The following is a 20,242-nucleotide window of genomic DNA, read 5'->3' as shown; positions in this document are numbered from 1 at the left end:
TGTTGGCAAAGAGGGCTTCACGATTTCACGACTGATCTTCAGTCTTCTAATACTCCCCTTAGCTGTTCATTATCCATTTGATAAAGATGGTTTGCAATAAGAACTCAATTCTAGAGAATTTGTACCTGCTCTTTTCTACTTACATCTCAAAGTTCTGATACCATATATACATTAGCATATATATCAAGTGGACAAAATTCCAATTCACCATTGATAGACTTTTAATCATTGAAGTCTCAGCAAAAAGTCTTTATTTTACCTATTATTAGTGATGAAGTCCTCATTTAATCTGAACAGTGAGTAATATAACTCCAAATTCTTATTTCTTATCTGCTTTCTCAGGACACTCCTATAGAACCTCTTACTGTTTAAAATCTCCAGAAGCAGATTCTGAGATCAAATACTCAAAATATTTATTTGAAACCATATCTATGAAAGGAAGTAATAGTGACTAAGAAGAATTAGTGAAAGAGAAAGTCCAACCATAGTTTAGACCTGAAAAATCCTTAGCTCTCTGTCAGGGAAGCTCTGGGGAGAATTTTGCTAGTCAATATATTCTGCAGCTCTTTATATTTCCACCTGATTCAATAACCAGAGAGTGCTACCTGGTGAAGTCCTTGAGCATGGATGAAGTAGCTCTTTGCAGCTGAGGTACATCCTGAAAGAAATATCAGCTGGAGGTTGTTTGTCTCCCTCCTTCCCCACAGCTGGCAGCATCCCTTTATTGAAGCTCTGTATCTACCACACTTCTCACCAGTTTTTGCTTGAATGAAAACAATGGGCTGTTACACTAAATATTATTTATCTATGAATTCAGCTATTTTACTCTTAAAATATTCCATAAGGAGTGTAACATTGTTTGAAAATGGTTAATAGAATAAAGGGGCAAACTTATGGTAAAGTAATGATGTTACAATCTATTTGAAATCAGACAATTCTAATATATAACAGAACATTGCAAATTCCAATGCCATTGTATCGCCTATCAATCATTATAACTGTAAGTATATGGACATTTAACTATAAATATACTTATGGGTTTCATACATATGGGATATAGATTTTATATATATATATATATATACATAAAATCATTTCTCTCTCTCTCTCTCTCTCTCTCTCTCTCTCTCTCTCTCTCTCTCTCTGAGAGAGAGAAAGAAAGATGTATTCAGAATTAGAAAAGGCTTTCAAAAAAGCATGTAAGTATGTATATGGTGGGGATAAAAGGAAAATAGGATAAAAGGAAAAAAGAACCCAAGCACTATACTTGATAAAGGTGTCTTCATTCACAAGTCCTCTAGAATAATACAGCAGAAGTTTGTGAAATCCTTAAGCAAATCTCTTTCTCAAGTGGTAGTGGTAGGACATCCTTTGTAAAGTGAAAGGAAGATTGTAAACATGGTGGCAAAAACAAAGAACCATCCTGGCAACTTTTCTCAGGCAAATAATCAAGGGAAAGAAAACAAAGAGAAGTTGGGGATCTTCAGTGTATCATATGAAAATTTCCTCAGCCTCTGTACCCCTTAGAAAGTCCTGCTGTAATTTCAAAATGCATATTTTAAGTGAGGAATAATGGGCTATAATTTTTGGTAGGTCTTAGAGTTGATCATAGATTTTGTTCTAAGTCTGGAGGAAAGCCATTGGATAGTCAATTGTAGATAGGAGCTTGAGATGTTTTGGATTTTTAAATATCTCTGGCTGTAATACTGAAAAAGAGGAGAAAGAGGATACAAATAAATACAGAGAAACTTAATAGAAACCTGATTAAATATTTTAGAAGTAGAGAAACTAAGGACTTACATTAGGACTTTGTTAGGAGAAGAAGGAAGATGTGTTCAGAATTAGAAAAAGCTTTCAAAAAGAAGCCAACAGGAATTGCTGGTGGACAAAATACATGGTGGGAGATATATACAATGATTTAAACTTGAAGAACTTGATGAAAGAAATGGCTGTGGCTTAGGGTCAAGTTTAAATTAAAGTTTTGCCTATATTACATGTGAAAGTCCTTTTAAATAGCCAAGTGGGTATACTGAGTTGGCTCTAGAAAAAGTCTAGAGGTTTGAATTTCGGGTTTCTTCACAACATAGATGATACCTCAAGATAAAGTACTCTGACATTTGCTGAAGAGGCATTGTAGTTAGTAAGGAGCAGTATGGAGGCACTCAGACACTTAGACATAGAGATGAAGTGGATGAAGCATTTAGGATAAGTGGCAGCCACTGGATAGCAGGAAACAAGAGATATTAGTGCCTCCAAAAGTACAGTGGACATTATCAAAGGGAATTGCCAACTATGACAAATACTGTTGAGAGATTTTAAGACTGGAAATTTTTTTATAGTTTTGGCAATGATGAAGGCCATTAATAACATTGAAGATGATTGATGACAGAGACTGTGAGAAAAGTAGGAATGGAGGCTGTGAGTAAGGACTGGGTCATGCAGTAATGGAAATAAATTGTGTTCTTTGGAGAGTATATGAAATGGATAATGGGTGTTATGGCTGGAGGGAGATGCAAGGCATATGGTGATTCATTTTTGTACGGAGATATAATAAGAATCAGTATTTCCCTTCCCTATCAAGAAGAAACATGTAGAATGTTACTTTATTTATTTAGTAAATATATTTATTTGCTAAAGTAATAATAAATGTGTATTAAATAATTTTCAAAGCAGTGTTTTAAGATGAAAATTAATGAAGATCTAATAAAAGTTTCTGAATCTTTAAAAATCAATAGAAATTCATGATGATCCAAGAATTTGTAAGTTTCATGGCCAAGGAAAACAGTATCTACAAGGACATATGGTTGAAAAGAAGACTGTATATAGAAAAACAAACTACTTATAAACTTGATACATATAGCCTGGGTATTTGAGAAAACAGGAGAATTATAATTCTGGAAAGTACCTATGTGCCAATCCTGTGCATAGTGTGATTACATGGTTTAATCTCACAGTTATTCAAAGATAAAGATAAAATAAAAAAAATATGCTGTGTAACTTGCCCAAGATAACCCAGTCTGGAGTGGGAGGGGATTTCACAACCTTATTGGAGAGATTTACAAAGGCAGAGACTGTTTTCTTCCTACTGTGCTATATTGAAAGTGAGACAAAAGTTAAACCATGGTGGTACGTCCAAGTCCAACTATCCTGATGAAGTATGCTTAATGATTCATCCCCTAAGCATTTGTTAGGTGTCCATAAAATAAGTGATTTTATAATCACTTCAGCAACATTTACAGGAAAAGGGTTTTTTTAATGATAAAATCCTTATGCAGTTATGTAAGCAAAGTATTAAAATAGAGTAAAATACCTGAGGTTCTTTATAATCACTTTTACTTTGAAACATCTAAAAATGTTTAGTGATTAATATTATAATACTTTGATAAATGAAGTTTTCAACTAAAATATGCCTTTGTTGTATGTGTCTATTAAAATTTAAACAGCTTTAATTATCACTTAAAGCACATTGAAATTTTAGAATAAATGAGGCTTGTGATTGACTCTTTCTAATTATTAGGAAAATGCATATATTCATGACACCTATCAATACAATTTCACATTTCACATTTGTTTCAAGAAACAAATGAATTAATGATTTTCATCAAATAATTCATGTATTTAAATTGCTATCATATTATTTATCTATATTTCTCTCTGTTTTATACTAATTTGTGGAAGTTGTTCATTTACTGGGCACTTTTGGTTTATTTTGTTGTTAGCATGAAGAAATTTATCTCTAGATAATCCATTTTAATGATTATCCTCTACAGTTATAGACATGTGTTTTATTTGCTGATTTTCAATCAGGAATTATATTGACGGATCTTTACAAAGTTCTACTCTTAGAATCCATTATAATGTATTTATTTCAAATATTTAGGTATCGTTTTCTATTTTAGAGAGTGTTTTTAGAGAGTGTTCTTGTATATGTTAGCTTTTAAGGTGAACTCATTTAAAATTTTTTATTTTTATTAGTTTCTCTAGAGCTGAAGATATGCTCGTATACTGGATTAACATTTCATCATTCACAGTTTGCATTTTTTTATTTCATAGCTGACCCTTATGCAGACCAGTTCCTGCTTCTCACTTCTCATTTTTTAACTCCAACTTAATATTTCCATTTTGAACTATTTTCTTCTACTTTTCCTTTTTTATATTTTCTATTTCACTCTGCACACTTCATGCATCCAATGAACTTCTTTTACTTGCATTCTGTTCCTTGTAGTATCAATTTTACATCTGTTCTACAAGTGTTTTAAATTCCTACATCATACACGTGTTTGCTTTTAAAGAGCCAGTTCTATATAAGAATTATGAGATAAATAACATTGTTTTTATATTCATATATTTTCAACTCAAAACATCTTTCCTTTCCTGATATATATATATCCTTTCCTGATATATATATATATATATATATATATATATATATATATATATATATATCAGTGTTTCCATTTGGCATGGTTTCCTTTGTTTCTGAATAGCTACTTTTATCACATCTTGTAGCCCTAGTATCCATGGTAATAAATTTCCTAAATATATTTATCTAAAACTCTTAATTTTACCTTAGTTTGAAAGATAAATTTTATCTCTTTTGAATTATCAGTATTTATTTTCCTAACAGCATTGGGAAGGTGGTCTGCTATTGTGTTTAGTGTCTATTTTTTTCTAATTAAAAGTTAATCCTCATTTCTACAATGTTTTGCATATTCTCTGGCTTATTTCAAGACTTTTTTCAGCAGTTTGAACATGATTTGATGATGTGGCTGTTTGTTTCTTTCTGACCCACCATCTTTGATATGCTCCAGGGCCATTATTCTTTTTGAACTCCAAATTTCTGCAATGTTTTAGAAAATCATTCTCCTCCAGTGATCTGGCCCAGTTATACTATTTTTCTCATGAATTTTCCTTTTCTCAGAGTTCACAGCATTCACTGCCTATATCCAACACTTAGGAAAATTTGAAATATATGTAGTTTTTTGGGAAATTATACGACAAAGTTTAGCATAATACCAGGTTCTCCATCAAATCTTGAGGCAAAACCTCCATTTATTCTTACCAGTCATTCTGCTGATCCAATAATCTACAGTAACAAGTATTTTCTTGAGGAAATTGGGGAAAAGTAATATTTAAAATGATTGTATCGTTTTTAGTTGTTTTGTTTTTAAGTATGTTTTTCTGTAGTTTTTGTTGTTGCTGTTGTTTTGTTTTACTTTTGTTTTTAAGTGGGGTATTAAGAAAAGAAGAGCTCACTGTTAGGCTATGCTTAGAATGCATGAGGACATGGGTTTTATCCCTACCAACATAAAACAAAGAAAGGAGTAAATAAGTAAATGCCATTGGGGTTTCTTAATATCTTTAGAGCAAAAATATTGTTCTTGTAAATCCAAATATATTTTCAATGTTCCTTTATATTTAAATTTTAATTATATTGCATTGATTGAGTTTTCTTAGTGATCCACATTCTATATGTACACACTTTTTTCTGTTTAGATATCATACATATACTGTTGTATATTTTGTTGGCTGTTGAATGTTCCACATATAATATTTCAAGCTTATCAAGTGTATTTTTTCCTTCTGTTGCTACTTATTTAGAATTTTTTTGCTGTCCATTAATGTTTTAATTTTCACTGTACAATAAAGAATGCCTAAACCATTAGCAATTAGAGAAAAACAAATCAAAACTACTCTAAGATTTCATCTCACTCCAGTGAGAATGGCAATAATCAAGAATACAAACAACAATAAATGTTAGGGAGAATGTGGGGGGAAATATACACTCATACATTGCTGGTGGGAATGCAAATTGATGCAACCCTTATGGAAAGCCATAAGGAGACTCCTCAGAAAACTTGGAATGGAACAACCATTTGACTCAGCTATTCCACTTCTCAGTTTAAGGACTTAAAATCAGCATATTACAGTAATGCAGCCACACCAATATTTATAGCAGCTCAACTCACAATAGCTAAACTATGGAACCAACTTAAGTGCCCTTCAACAGAAGAATAGATTAAAAAATTGTAATATATATATATATATATATATATATATATATATATATGAATGAGAATATTACTCAGCCAAAAAGAAGAATGAAATTTTGACATTTGCCATTAAATAGATGGAACTGGAGAATATCACTGAGTTAGATTACATATATTTTTTTAAAGAGAGAAAATTTGTTTAATATTTAGTTTTTAGTTTTTGGTGGACACATCTTTATTTCATTTTTATGTGGTGCTGAGGATTGAACTCAGCGCCCCACACATGACAGGCCAGCGGGTTACCGCTTGAGTCACATCCCCAGCCCCAATTACATATATTTTTGAGAACAATAATTTCAAAGCATTCAAACTAAGTGAATTAGGAGTAGTGATCTTATTATTTACAAATATATTCATATGTTGTAATTATCAATTTAATGGGTTATTCTTTTTTATTGATTATTGATACTCCTGTATCTTTTTAAAATATATATATATTATTGATCCTTCTTAGTTATACAGGACAGTAGAAACTATTTTAATAAAATTATACAAGCACAAGCTATATCCTATATATCATAAGATATATCTTATTCTAATTAGAACCCCATTCATATGGGTGGGCATAATGATGGGATTCATTTAGTTATTTGCATATGTGTACATAGGAAAATTGTGTTAGATTTATTCTAATGTCTTTCCTATTCCTATTCCTTCCCTTCTTTTTTTCACTTGTCTAATATATTGAACTATTCTTCCCCTTTGCACCTTTATTATGGTTTAGCTTCTAATATCAAAGAAAACATTCAATGTTTGGTTTTGGGATTGGCTTATTTCATTTATCATGATAGTCTCCACATCCATCCACTTACTGGGAAATGTCATAAAATCATTCTTTTTTCAGCTGAGTAATATTCTATTGTGTATATACACCACAATTCTTTATTCATTCATCTGTTAATGGGTATATAGGTTGGTTCCACAGCTTAGCTATTGTGAATTGTGCTGCTATGAACACTGATGTGGCTGTGTCACTGTAGTATGCTGATTTTAAGTCCTTGTGGTATAAACCAAGGAGTGGGATAGCTGGGTCAAATGGTAGTTCCATTCCTAGCTTTTTGAGGAATCTCCATGCTACTTTCTACAGTGGATACACCAATTTGTAGTCTCATGAGCAATGTAACAGTGTTCCCTTTTCCCCACATCCTCACCGAAGTTTATTGTTACTTGGTAACTGCCATTCTGACTGGAGTGAAATCTAAGTGTAGTTTTGATTTGTGTTTCTCTAATTGCTAGAGATGCTAATCATATATCTACTGGTTTTACATATTTTATCTTTTGAGAAGGATCTGTTTTTTGATGATTTATTGATTGGGTTATTTGTGTGTGTGTGTGTGTGTGTGTGTGTGTGTGTGTGGTGTGTGTGTGTGTGTGTGTGTGTGTGTGTGTTAAGCTTCTTGAGTTCCTTGTATATCCTGAAAATCAATGCCCTAACTCTAGGTTCTTTCTTCATACTCATGACTGCTTCTTTTTCTATGAAGAAGCTTTTTAGTTTGATACCATCCCATTATTTGATTTTTTATTTTATTTCTTGTGGCTTAGGAGTCTTCTTCAGGAAGTCAGTTCCTGTGCCAATACATTGAAATGTTGGGCCTACCGTTTATTCTAGTAGGTGCAAGGTTTCTGGTCTAATTCCTAGGTCTTTGCTCCACTTAGAGTTGATTTTTGTGATTAGGATAAGAGATAGGGATTAACTTTATTGTATTACATATGGATATCCCGTTTTCCCAGCACCATTTATTGAAGAGTCTATCTTTCCACCAGTGTGTGTTTTCAGCACCTTAGTCTAGTATGAGGTAACTGTTTTTTTATGGGTTGGTCTTTGTGTTTTCTATTCTTTTCCTTTGGTCAATGCCATTTTAATTTTGTACACTTTGGGGGTTGGTTCTATTTTGGGGCCAATGCCATTTTGATTTTGTTGCTATAGCTTTGTAGTATACTTTAAGGTCTGGTATTATGATGCTTCCTGCTTTGTATATCTCACTAAGTATTGTTTTAGGTATTCTGGGCCTTTTATTTTTCCAAAAGAATTTCATGACTGCTATATTTTTATGCAGAACATCATTGGGATTTTGATGGGAATTGCATTAAATCTGTAGAGTGCTTTTGGTAGTATGGCCATTAAGACTTCAACCCTGACCTTGAGCACAAAATTTAGGAGGTCAGCAAAAACTCATTACTCAGCATAAATAATATTTAAATACAGTTTTACAAATTTAAAATAAGTATTACTGATTTGTTTTCCTTTGACATCAGGCTCCAATGTGAATTGCAAAGAATGTGACTGATCTTTAAGTAAAATTTTAATATTTTATTCATCATCAAGTTTTGTATCACCTTTTAATTCATAAGTACTGCAGTAATATATCATTTAGATTTATCTCAGTATTTTTTATTATTATTTTAAGTTGTGTTTGAAGTAAAACCTTGCCATCCATCCTAGCTTTAATTATGTAAAAAGGGCTAATTAAATTCTCTAATGACAATTTTTTATTAAAATAACTTTTTCTAATTCCATCACTGTGGCTTGACATGTTTTTGAGCACTAACATTAAGAACTAGGACATCCAACTAAAGATAAGTGTTGCTGCAATAACAAATTCCACCAAAAGTTGAGACATAGAAGAACATGAGAGGTCATGTTCACATACCATCTGCAGCTCTGTTCTACACTGTCTTCACCTTGAGATCCAAATTGAACAAGGAGCCTAAATGTACAACATTTCTAATCTTGTGGAAAAGTGTACAAGAGATGTCAGAATCACAAGATAGCTCTTACAGCTTATGATAGGAAACAAAAAGATACTTCTGTTTCTAGTCCTTTAAACAAAGCAAGTAGCCAGTCTAGAAGAGCTATATAATCTTACATGAAGAAGAGCTATATGATCTCATATTATGAGAGAATGAATATATTAAACAAATGTAATTTACCATAAAGGGATGCCTATAATAGAGAAGTATTTTTATTTAACCATTTCTCTAAATGAATTATATGTAACTCATCATTATATTTTCCTTGAATGCTATTTTGTCTAATAATATAACTGTTTACCCTTTCTTTATATTCAAATTTTCTTCCCATATTCCTAATGCCATTCATTTTAACCTGTATGTGCCTTTGAAGTGTCTTTTTTAATATTTATTTTTAGGTGTAGTTGGACACAACACAATGCCTTTATTTTTATGTGGTGCTGAGGATCGAACTGGGATCCCGCCCGTGCTAGGCTGAGCCACAATCCCAGCCCTGAAGTGTCTTTTTAAAAATAATATAGTGTCAGATATTACAAAAATCTAATAAGTTAATTTATTTCCTTTAATAAATATGTAAATGGATTAACCAATTAAATTCAAGAAACATCATTACTCTACTGATGAAGAAAAATATTTACTGTTTAGTATTTATAAGTAAATTTATAGTATATAAGAAGAATAAAAGATAATTTATCTTGATAAACATTCTTTTATAAGAATCTAAGGCAAGCATTGTAGTTATATTAAGGGACACACTTTTAAGAATCAGAACAAATGTTCCCATTGTACTAAATGTATTTATGATCTAAAGTAAAAAAAAAAAATTAAAATGGCTATAAGAATCAAAGTAGAGCCAGGAGCCGTGGCAAATGCCTGTAATCCCAGAGGTTCCAGAGGCTGAGGTAGGAGAATTGAGAGTTCCAAGCCAGCCTCAACAATGGGGAGGTGCTAAGCAATTTAGCAAGACCCTGTCTCTAAATAAAATACAAAATAGGGCTGGGTTTTTAAGTCCTTTGGGTATAGACTGAGGAGAGGGAGAGCTGGGTCAAATGGTGGTTCCATTCCCAATTTTCCAAGAACTCTCCATACTGCTTTCCATATTGGCTGCACCAATTTGGAGTCCCACCAGCAGTGTATGAATGTACCTTTTTCCTCACTTCCTCACCAACACTTATTGTTATTTGTCTTCATAATAGCTGCCATTCTGACTGGATTGAGATGAAATAGTACAATAGTTTTGATTTGCATTTCTCTATACAGCATACTACAGGGACACAGCCACATCCATGTTTGTAGCAGCACAATTCACAATAGCTAAACTGTGGAACCAACCTAGATGCCCTTCAATAGATGAATGAGTGAAAAAAATTGTGGCATATATATACAATGGAATATTACTCAGCAATAAAAGAGAATAAAATTATGGCATTTGCAGGTAAATGGATAGAATTAGAGAAGATAATGCTAAGTGAAGTTAGCCAATCCCCCCAAAAAACAAATGCTGAATATTTTCTCTGATATAAGGAAGTTGATTCATAGTGGGGTAGGGAGGGAGAGCATGGGAGAAATAGACAAACTCTAGATAGGGAACAGGGGTGGGAAAGGAAGGGAAGGGGCATAAGGTTAGAAATGATGGTGGAATGTGATAGACATTATTATCCAAAGTACATGTATGAAGACATGAATTGGTATGAATATACTTTGTTTACAATCAGAGATATGAAAAATTGTGCTCTACATGTATAATAAGAATTGTAATGCATTCTACTGTCATATATAAATAAAAAATAGGGCTGGGGATGTGGCTCAATGGTGGAGTACCCTGAGTTCAAACCCTTAACCCCAAAAAAAGAAAAAAGTAGAAATTATAAAACTCTCACTATTTGTAAAAAAGAGATTATATATCTTCATTCATGAACTCAAGAATTTTGATATTTAATATCAACCTACAAAATCAATAATTTTTCTTTATAATAACAATAAAGCATATTAAAATAATGTTTTATTCAGAGTAGTTACAGATTATGAAGTATCAGATTAATCTTAACAAATGTTTTTAAAAACTCAATAATTATTAAATAAATATTAAAGTTCTTTGAAAATTCTGGTTTAAATGCCCGGTCTAAAGATAAATTGAAGTACACATATACAAAAATATGAACATTTTATAAGTATGTTATAAATAAAAATACACATCAAATATATAATAGGAACCCTCTGATAGTAGTTAAATAGAATGGAATTCTTGCTCTAAAATATAATAATCAAATAAAAGCTTATATAAGTAAATTCAGAAATTTATTTAGAGAAGGAACAAGGAGGAAGTCAGGAAGGGAGGTGGGGGCAAGAGTGAAAGAGGAGTGAGGGATAAATTATGATCATATGCAATAAATTAAGAAACTCAACCACATCCTTTGCTATTTGAGCCCATGCAACCCAAATTAGGGAAAGTAGATCAAGCGTACATTTCTGTATCTTGTTTTTTCACTCATTGTAGAAGCTTTCTTATTCAATCCTCATCAGTTTGTCTAACTTTATTAGTATTAATAACTAAGTAATATTGCTAGTATAGACTTACACAGAGTAACCGTTAGTGATAGGGCCCAAATGGTGTGCTCAACAATTAAATTTCCCATCTTTTTGCCAGCAGTTAAAGATCACAGCTTCGGACTTCCATGTGCTTAATAGAACACACATTATTGAGAGCCCTCTGAGGGCTGAGTTTCTCTCTAAAGGTATATTTCAATCTAGTGAGAAATATGTACCTAGAGAGGAGAAACTACTATATCATACATTCATAATGTCTTGGACTGTGGTTAGTATTGAATCAGTGATCCTAGAACATGAGTTGCATATACATATGCACTGAAATATGTTGAATAAATAAAAGTATATCAAGATATGTAATTGATGTTACCAGTTCTAAAAAGGAGTAAAGAATTAACTCGAGGAATGTATTGTTAAGAAAGGAAAGAACAGCTAAGTCTGTGCAACATATATAGGGCATATATAAGCCTTCTGGCTCACGAAGGCTTTAGCTACATGATGGTTGAGTGATACTCTTTTCATGATTACCGTTTTACTAATGTTTGTGAATGTATTGTCTTTTAATGCTTTAGGATGGATTGAAACATACATGATATACTTTCCAGTTTTAGTTTCTAACTACAAGAGTACATTTCTCAAACAAAATTATATTCATAAAAGCCATAATGTGTAAGTAATTATTATTGTCTTTTAAGGAACTTGGGACAGATTTCTTTGGTCCAAAGCAGATTTTAAAATAACTGAAAGAACAATGTCACAGACATTATACTACCTGACTTCAAAATATACCACAAACATATAGTAGCTGAAAGATCATGGTCTTGGAGTAAAAATAGGAAGATCAATGGTACATGCCTCTATAGACAACTGCTCCTTGATAAAAGTGCTAAGAACCTGCATAAAAGATAGAACAGTCTTTTCAAAAGATGTTTCTGGGAAAACTGTATATCCACATGTAGAAAAAAAGAAACTCTACCAGTTTCCCTCACCAGTTAAAGAAAAAAAAATAACCTTAATGTGTGTTAAAGACTTAAATGTAAAACCTGAAACTATAAATCTACCATAAGAAAACACAGAGGAAATACTTCAGACCACTGGAGTTGGGAAGAAGTTTTTGGATAAGACTCCAAAAGCTTAGGAAACCAAAGCTAAAGTAGACGATTGGGATTGTAACAAACTAATTATCTTCTGCACAGCAAAGGAAATAATCAACAGAGTAAAGAGACAACTTACAGAATAGGAGAAAATATTTCCAAACTATATATCTGCCAAGAGGTTATTAACCAGAATATGTAAGAAATTCAAACAACTCAACAGTGAAAAAATCAAATGACCCCAATGAAAATGGCCTGTTGATGTAAATAGACATTTATCAAAGGAAGATATACAAATGGCCAATATTTATAAGAAAAAAAAAACTACACTTCACTAATCATCAGGGAACTAAAAATAAAACCCACAATGAGATGTAGTCTCACTGTATAATTAGACCAGCTTCTATCAAAAAGAGAGAAGATAACAAAATATCAGCAAGAATACAGGAAAAAAATGGAATCCTTACACTGTTGGAAATGTAAATTTGAGCAGCCATGGTGGGAAACAATACTATAATTCCTTAAAAATTGAAAATTAGAACTACCATATGATCCAACATCCTACACACTGATTATATATCCAAAGGAAATGAAATCAGTCCTTCAAAAAGACATCTTCACTCCCATGTTTATTGTAGCACTATTCAACAATACCCAAGAAGTAGAAACAGCCTGAGTCTAATAATTGATGAATAGGTGAAGAAAGTATGGCTCTTATACACAAAGAAATACTATTCATCTATAAGGAGACAACGAAATTCTGTCATTTGCCATAATATGGATGGAACTAGAAGTGGCACAATATGTTGGTACTGGACTAGCCTTTCTCCAGTTAGGCCAGAAAAGACTAGTAACACATGGTCTGCCTAATATGTGGAGGCTAAAATAGTTGATCTCATATATGTAAGACATGGGTACGATGGTGGTTACAAAAGGCTGAGGAGAGTATTAGGGAAGGAAGTATGGGCTACAACTGATTATTGGGAGCAAAGTTACAGTTAGATAGGAGCCACATGCTATTCTTGTATTACACAATAGAGTAAATACAGATTTAAAAAAAAGCACAATGTATGTCTTTTAAAACTAGAAGAAAGGAGTTTGAATTTTTTATCATAATGACAGATGTTTCAGGAGATGAATTTGTTTTCCCTGATTTGAAAATTACATAATGTATATATGTGTTCAAACTCTGTCTAGTACCCCATAATCTCAGTTATTTTTTTTAAATTAAAGTAAAAATATCTGAATTTTCCATGTCACTTTGAAATAAAGATATCATGCTTTCTATGTCAAGTTTTGTGAGACTGAGACTAGTTCCCAAATTTAATGTTTCTTTTTATATGCTTAAAAATTGCCGAACATGTGCTTATTTTATAGATTTTAAATATCTTTTTATAATAGCTATAATATAGTTAATAATTAGCTATAATAATAGTTATTTTTAAAGAGTACTTACCAGGCATTGCATATGTATTATTTCACTCAATATTCATAACAATCTTATGTCATATGCACTATTTTTTCACATATGATAAATGAAACAGGGAGACATTAAGCCATCTGTCTACGATCAAACATCTCCATCCAGTGCAAACTTAGGTACTTGTACTTAATATTTAAGAATATTTATATTCAAGAATATTCATTTAACTTTTCCAACATCATACTTTTTGCATTAAGAAGGAATCTGAACATGAAGTATTTTATATTGCTAATAAACACTTTTTATATGTGTTTAGTTCACTGACCCAGAAATTCATTATTTAAACACTTGTAAAACACATTTTTCTCTATATATTTGAAACATATATATATATATATATATTCAAATCCACAGAAATTTTTTTTACATTATATGTTGGATCTTTAATCAGAAAATTATTAGAGCAGCAAGAAAACCTTAAAGGCACAAAATTTATTATGAAAGATTATTTGAGACTTATAAAAAGCTAAATTTCTTCCTGAATAATCAAGGTGGATAGAAGCAGTTTAATGTTAAATGACTTGTTAATTCCGACAGCTTCCACAAATTAAAGTAAAAGAATATATATTCCCAGCAAAACATATTAATATTTAAATTCTAATTTATATAATGCTTAATATCGAAGTTACACTAAATGTAAAATATATTTATTTAGTGGAAAAATAAATGACTTTTACAAATGATTTTATACCATATGATTCCTCTTCTATGAAATATCTAAAATAGTCAAATATATAGAAGCAGAAAATAGAAGGGAGGTTACCAGGGAATGGAAGGAGACAAATAGGGAATTTGCTGCTCAAGGGTCATAAAGGTGCAAACAAGATGAATAAGTTCCAGAGACCTTCTGTAAGACAGTGACTATAGCTAAGAAAAAGGTATATACACCAAAAGGTATATGCACCAAAAAGGTTTTTAAGAGTGTAGATCTCAAGTTAAGTGGTCTCACCATAAAAAAAAAAAAGGTAGGAAGACACAGGGAAACTGTTGGAGGTGATGGATATGCTTTTTATTTTTGTTGTGGTGATATACATATGCAAAACTTACCAAACTGTATACATTAGTTATGTGCAGCTTTTTGTATACCAATTATATCTCAATAAAGCTGGAGGCAAATAAAATTATTTTATGATATGGGAAATAAAAAATAGGAAAATAAAAAGAACTTAGTATCAACTAACAAAAAATATATAGTGAAAAAAATAGGTAACGTGGAGAACAAAAGAGAGAGACTTTGTATTTATTAACTCAGAAATTTGGAAAAGGTGAGAGTATTTAGTGTTAAAGTATGACAGAAATTTCAAATGGAGATAAAGAAGTCAAAGTACATGAAAGGCTAGGAGATAAATTAATGTTAACAAGATGGCAGGAATTAACATTCAGAAATGATTCTGTCTCTAAAAGCACACTGCATGAAGCAATTTTTTATATAACTAAAGGAATATCATCAGTCCTTCTGCTAAAATAAATTATGACACTATGGAAAAGATTTGAAACAATTTCAACTGTCTCTGGACAAAACAATTGTCTTAATAAAAACAGCAACAAAACAAGTCTCTGAAACAAAATTTTTCTGCCTGGTTAATAAATGCAGAATTGTGTTCTTCAACTGCAGTCCATCTTTTCAAATGGAAGCAAGCCACATGCAGACATAAAGGCATCTATGTTGGATGTTACATTTGAATACAGAAACCAGATTTTTTTAGTAACAAATTCATGATCAAGCTTATCACAATTTAATTTTCTTTTTTCTGAGATAATGTGGATAATACCTTTGAAATATTATGAAATGTGATCAGAAATATGTATCATGGTCATGCTCCTGTCACAGCCTAGCTACAATCCAATACTATTTGGATTCAGAAGAGAGAAAGGAGAACTTAGAAAGTGCACGGTGAAGGATCAGAGAGTCCATTGGCAAAGCAAACAGCAGAACTGTTCTTAAGTGTTAGTGGAAATTTGAATACAATGTTCTCATTGAGAGTAAGTTATAAATAAGTTGGGCATTTTAAATTAAATTCAGAATTTGTTGATTCCTGGCCAGTAGAGAGAGTTCTAATCTGAAACTACAAAACCTGAAAGTTTGTTTATTTTCTTATGCCAGGTGTAGTGGCTAACCATTGCTCATGATCTGAACTGAGCTCATAAAAATTGGGAATAGCAGCTAACAGAGACTGGGGAGGATAGGGGCAAGGGAATGGGGACAGGCTGGTTAAAAGGCACAATGTTATAATTAGAAGTAACAAATTCTGGTGTTCTAAGGTGGAGAAGAATGAATATACCTCAAAATAATTTATATATCAACATAGAAGAGACACCAGGTACAGTGGTGGACACCTGTAATACCAGCGACTAAGGAGGTTGAGGTAGGGGGATCACAAGTTTGAAACCAGCCTCAACAACTTACTGTCTCAAAATAAATAAAATAAAATAAAAGGATTAGGTATGTAACTGAGTTGAACAGTGCCCCTGGGTACTGCAAAAACAACAACAAAAATGAAACAAAACTAAACAAATACTGGATTTTGAATGCATTCACCATAATGAAATGATAGAAGTTTAAGATGATAAATATTCTAATTACCCTCTTTTGATAATGACCCAATGTTACTTAAATCAAAACACCACATTTCACCTCATAAATATGCACAAATATGTATCAAAAACTAAGTCATTGATTAGTCATAGAAAAACCCAAAGGAGGACATGTGAGAACAGAAATCGAGGACCTTCCAGTCTCTGCATCATTCCTCCTTCATGAAAAAACTAAGCTGCTGCTTTTGTTTCTTGAGATTTAACACCTAGCTTGTAATCTAGTACAGCTAACAACACTCCTGGTGTATTTTTCTGACTCCCACCCCTGAGGAACACAATGGAAATGCAGTGGAACACTCATTTCTCTGATTATCCTGGGCTTTAGTTGGGGGAGCTGTTGAGCCTCTGGAAGCCTCCGTTCCTTGGTCTCTTGGTCTTGTGTATCCCACAAAGGCCACTAGAGGAGGATTAAATGTGAATGGCATGTAGAGTCCCTTGAGTCTCTCTTAAAGGTAGCATAATCATTATCATCAACTTTGTCCTGGGCTGTTAATTATTAGGGTGGGTTCTGAACTTCCTCTAGCCAGTTTCCCCAAACTCCCTTTACAGAGGGAAGAGGCTGCTCTGCCTGTTGGTTGCTGAATCTTTCTGCCTAATTGCTTTCTGAAGATTTTTCTTCCTCCATCATTTTACTCCTTTCCCTCATGGTGGAGAGCAGGCATCTGGTGAACCTAGGATGCTTGTCTGTCACTTCCACAGCCACATCAAACTTCCACTTGTACCAGACTGTCCCTGTAGTGAGGTTGAGGGTCTGCATCTATCCAGGCTTTTAAGTAAATGAGGACCAGGACCAGGCATTATCTATGACATAGCTCTTACAAAATGAAGATTTTTATTCTGGTTGTTCATAAAGCTCCAAGCAATCATTTTACAATAATTTAAATACAATGGTCCATTAAGTAAGATGAGAATAATCTGTTCTCATTTCTGTACATAAAAATATAAATTTGTTAATAGTAATTAAAGTAAATTGAGTTTTTTTTTTTTTTTTTTGCTAACTAGAAAGATCGATCACCACCAACTCCTTCCAATTGTGTGTGAGCGGTAGTAGAATTCCACTTTGGAAAAAAAAATAAAATCTTTAAACTTTTTCTAGTTTATTCCAATGAATTTGCTTTTATTGGGTTAACATCCTAATGAAACTGAATCTGAACACCTGATTATACTTTTAAATCATTACAGTCCTTTGAAATATTAAATTCAAGAAATGTAATATGCCAAAATGCAACTTTTAAAACCACATTAAAATATTGCATGGGTTGCCAATATTTTTCTTCCTTGCAAAAACAAATTAAAATAAAATTCATACAATTAAGATTTTTCTTCCTGTTTTTAAGTTGTTCCGCATTTACTTAGTGGGGAAACTTACCAAAGAAAATAATTTGTTTCATCCACATTCAAACCACCCTTCAACTTTTTCATCAATGGCAGTCCCAACCAGCATCTCACACAACCTCTCCTTTTTGCTAAAGTGGTTCCACGTGGCAGCACAGAATGCAGAATTTAATTTAAAAGAAGGCAAAAGGATATTGGCACCAGCCAATTGTTGATGTCAAGAGAGAAAATGAAATAAAGATTTGCCTATTACTGAAGGAACCTAAAGGTGATTTGTGAATACTGTGCACTGTCCAAAAAGACATATAAATCCCAATACCATTATCAACAGCGGTAAACAAGTTTCAAAGATTAGGTAAAGTCAGCACTTGAGCCCTTGAGCCCTTAAGGCTTAAAGAGACTTCTAGGATGAACTGAAAATAAGGGCAGAAAACATGCTGAAAAATGAAGCACACAATCACTTATGTTTACCTTTAGATGAGGTTAAAAATAATAAATATAATATCAAATATAATTTTGTTTACCAGGCAAGATAAGTCAGAATCCACCTAAAGTATTTTATAAGAAAGTTATGACAGACATTTTAAAGAACAGAAGAAAAGTTCAAATAATGAGCAATTAGCAATGTATGGAGAAAGCATACATTCTTTCTGGCCTCTTCTTCTGTTTTCTTACTGTATCCTAAGCAATTTCGGACAGCTGTCTGAAAACCTGGAAGAATGCCGTCATCAGGCATCAGATTAGTTGGTACCTTGATCCTGGACTTCCAGCCACCAGTTATGTGAGAAATGAATGTTTGTTACTTAAAGTCACCTTTTGGAAATGTGTAGAATCTAAACAAAGACAAACCCTTTGTGAAGTATCCTGAACACATAGGTGAATGACCACAGAAGACAGGACCAGAACTGGTATTTGAGCCAATGAGGGCACTTTTAACCTGCCAAGAAGCAAGTCCTACACCCTGTTCAAACAGTCCTATACACTGTGACCTTTGTAGAGTAGATAGTGATGACTGAGGGGAGGAAGCAAGTATCTTTTTAACTCCTAAGTGATTTCAGAGCACATTCAAATGAAAAGTCACCGAATAAAGACATTACCCTCAAAGCACTTATCTTCTAGAGAAGAAGAGAAATTGCAAACATAACATTATATTTTAAAATGTGAAGTCTTCACTATAAATAAGAGTCTAAATTTTTGTGTGTGGGAAGAGGGTAGAATAAATTACTTTGCTATATTAAGTGAAAGAAAGCTTCATAAAGAAATAAGATTTGAGATAAATAATGAAAGATACAAAGGTTTTTTTCCAGAGTAAAGAAAAGAAAAAAAAAGTGCATTTCACCAAACTCATAAAAGTGCAAATGTATGAATATTGAATGAATTTCTACATAAGTTTTAGAAGTTCTTAATGACCTGAATGATCATAAGGAAAGAAGACAAAGGAGAGATGGGGAGAGGAAACGGGGGATAGGAGGGGAGAGTATTGTTAACTGAAAATTTATCTTTTTCCTGTCTCAATTTGCTTATTTTTGTACTAAGAATTATAATCATCAAGTTTTAAAGTTCTTGTGAGAATTCACACTGAATAAAAAGCACAGAGACTTCCATGAGATAGTCCCTGAAACCACCAAGATTCATTTCCCATTTGTCATCAAAAAAGGACAACACTGAAGTACAAAAATATCAATATAACACTTAATTATTAAAGAAAATTGAGAAGAGTGAAAGAAAGACCAAATGGTTTTTATTATAAATCCACACTACTTTGATACAAGGGTGGCGTAAAATATTAATATATAATATAGAAGAAAATTCTGAAATGTCAAAACTTATCCCTGCTTTAAAAATAGGTGATTTCTTTAATGTTTTCAGAAAAGATGATCTTCCTGGAATCTAATTTTCTTTTGAATTTCAACTTTGAGCATGAAATCAGAGATATGTTCTGTTAAACCAAAACCTTCATATAAGTATAAATGCATTTAAAAAACAGCAATCATCCCAGATCACACATTTTGAAGCAGATAACTTTTTGTTAGAGTATTTACATAAGTCTGAAAATTAGCATTTGCATGGGGAGATTGATTCCACTAAATTCATTGCATAATTATTGACTTCTTCCTGTATTCCAAGTACTTTAATAGCTACTATACTTTAACATAGAGATGTAGGTATGATTTAGCAAGAAATGATGTCAATAAATTCATATATAATAAGTGAAAATTGAGGATTTCATAAACTACATGTCAGAAAATAAGTAAATTGTTATTAATTTTCCAAAACCCACAAATACTCTGTGATGCTGTATAACTGAAGTCTCAAAGAAACAAGGTGAATTATACAAATCATATGATGCAACAGGATTAATTTTAATCTATTTGCAGTTGTTT

Source organism: Urocitellus parryii, chromosome 7 (assembly GCF_045843805.1).
Source record: "Urocitellus parryii isolate mUroPar1 chromosome 7, mUroPar1.hap1, whole genome shotgun sequence".
Lineage (NCBI taxonomy): Eukaryota > Metazoa > Chordata > Mammalia > Rodentia > Sciuridae > Urocitellus > Urocitellus parryii.
This window is presented reverse-complemented; position numbering follows the sequence as displayed.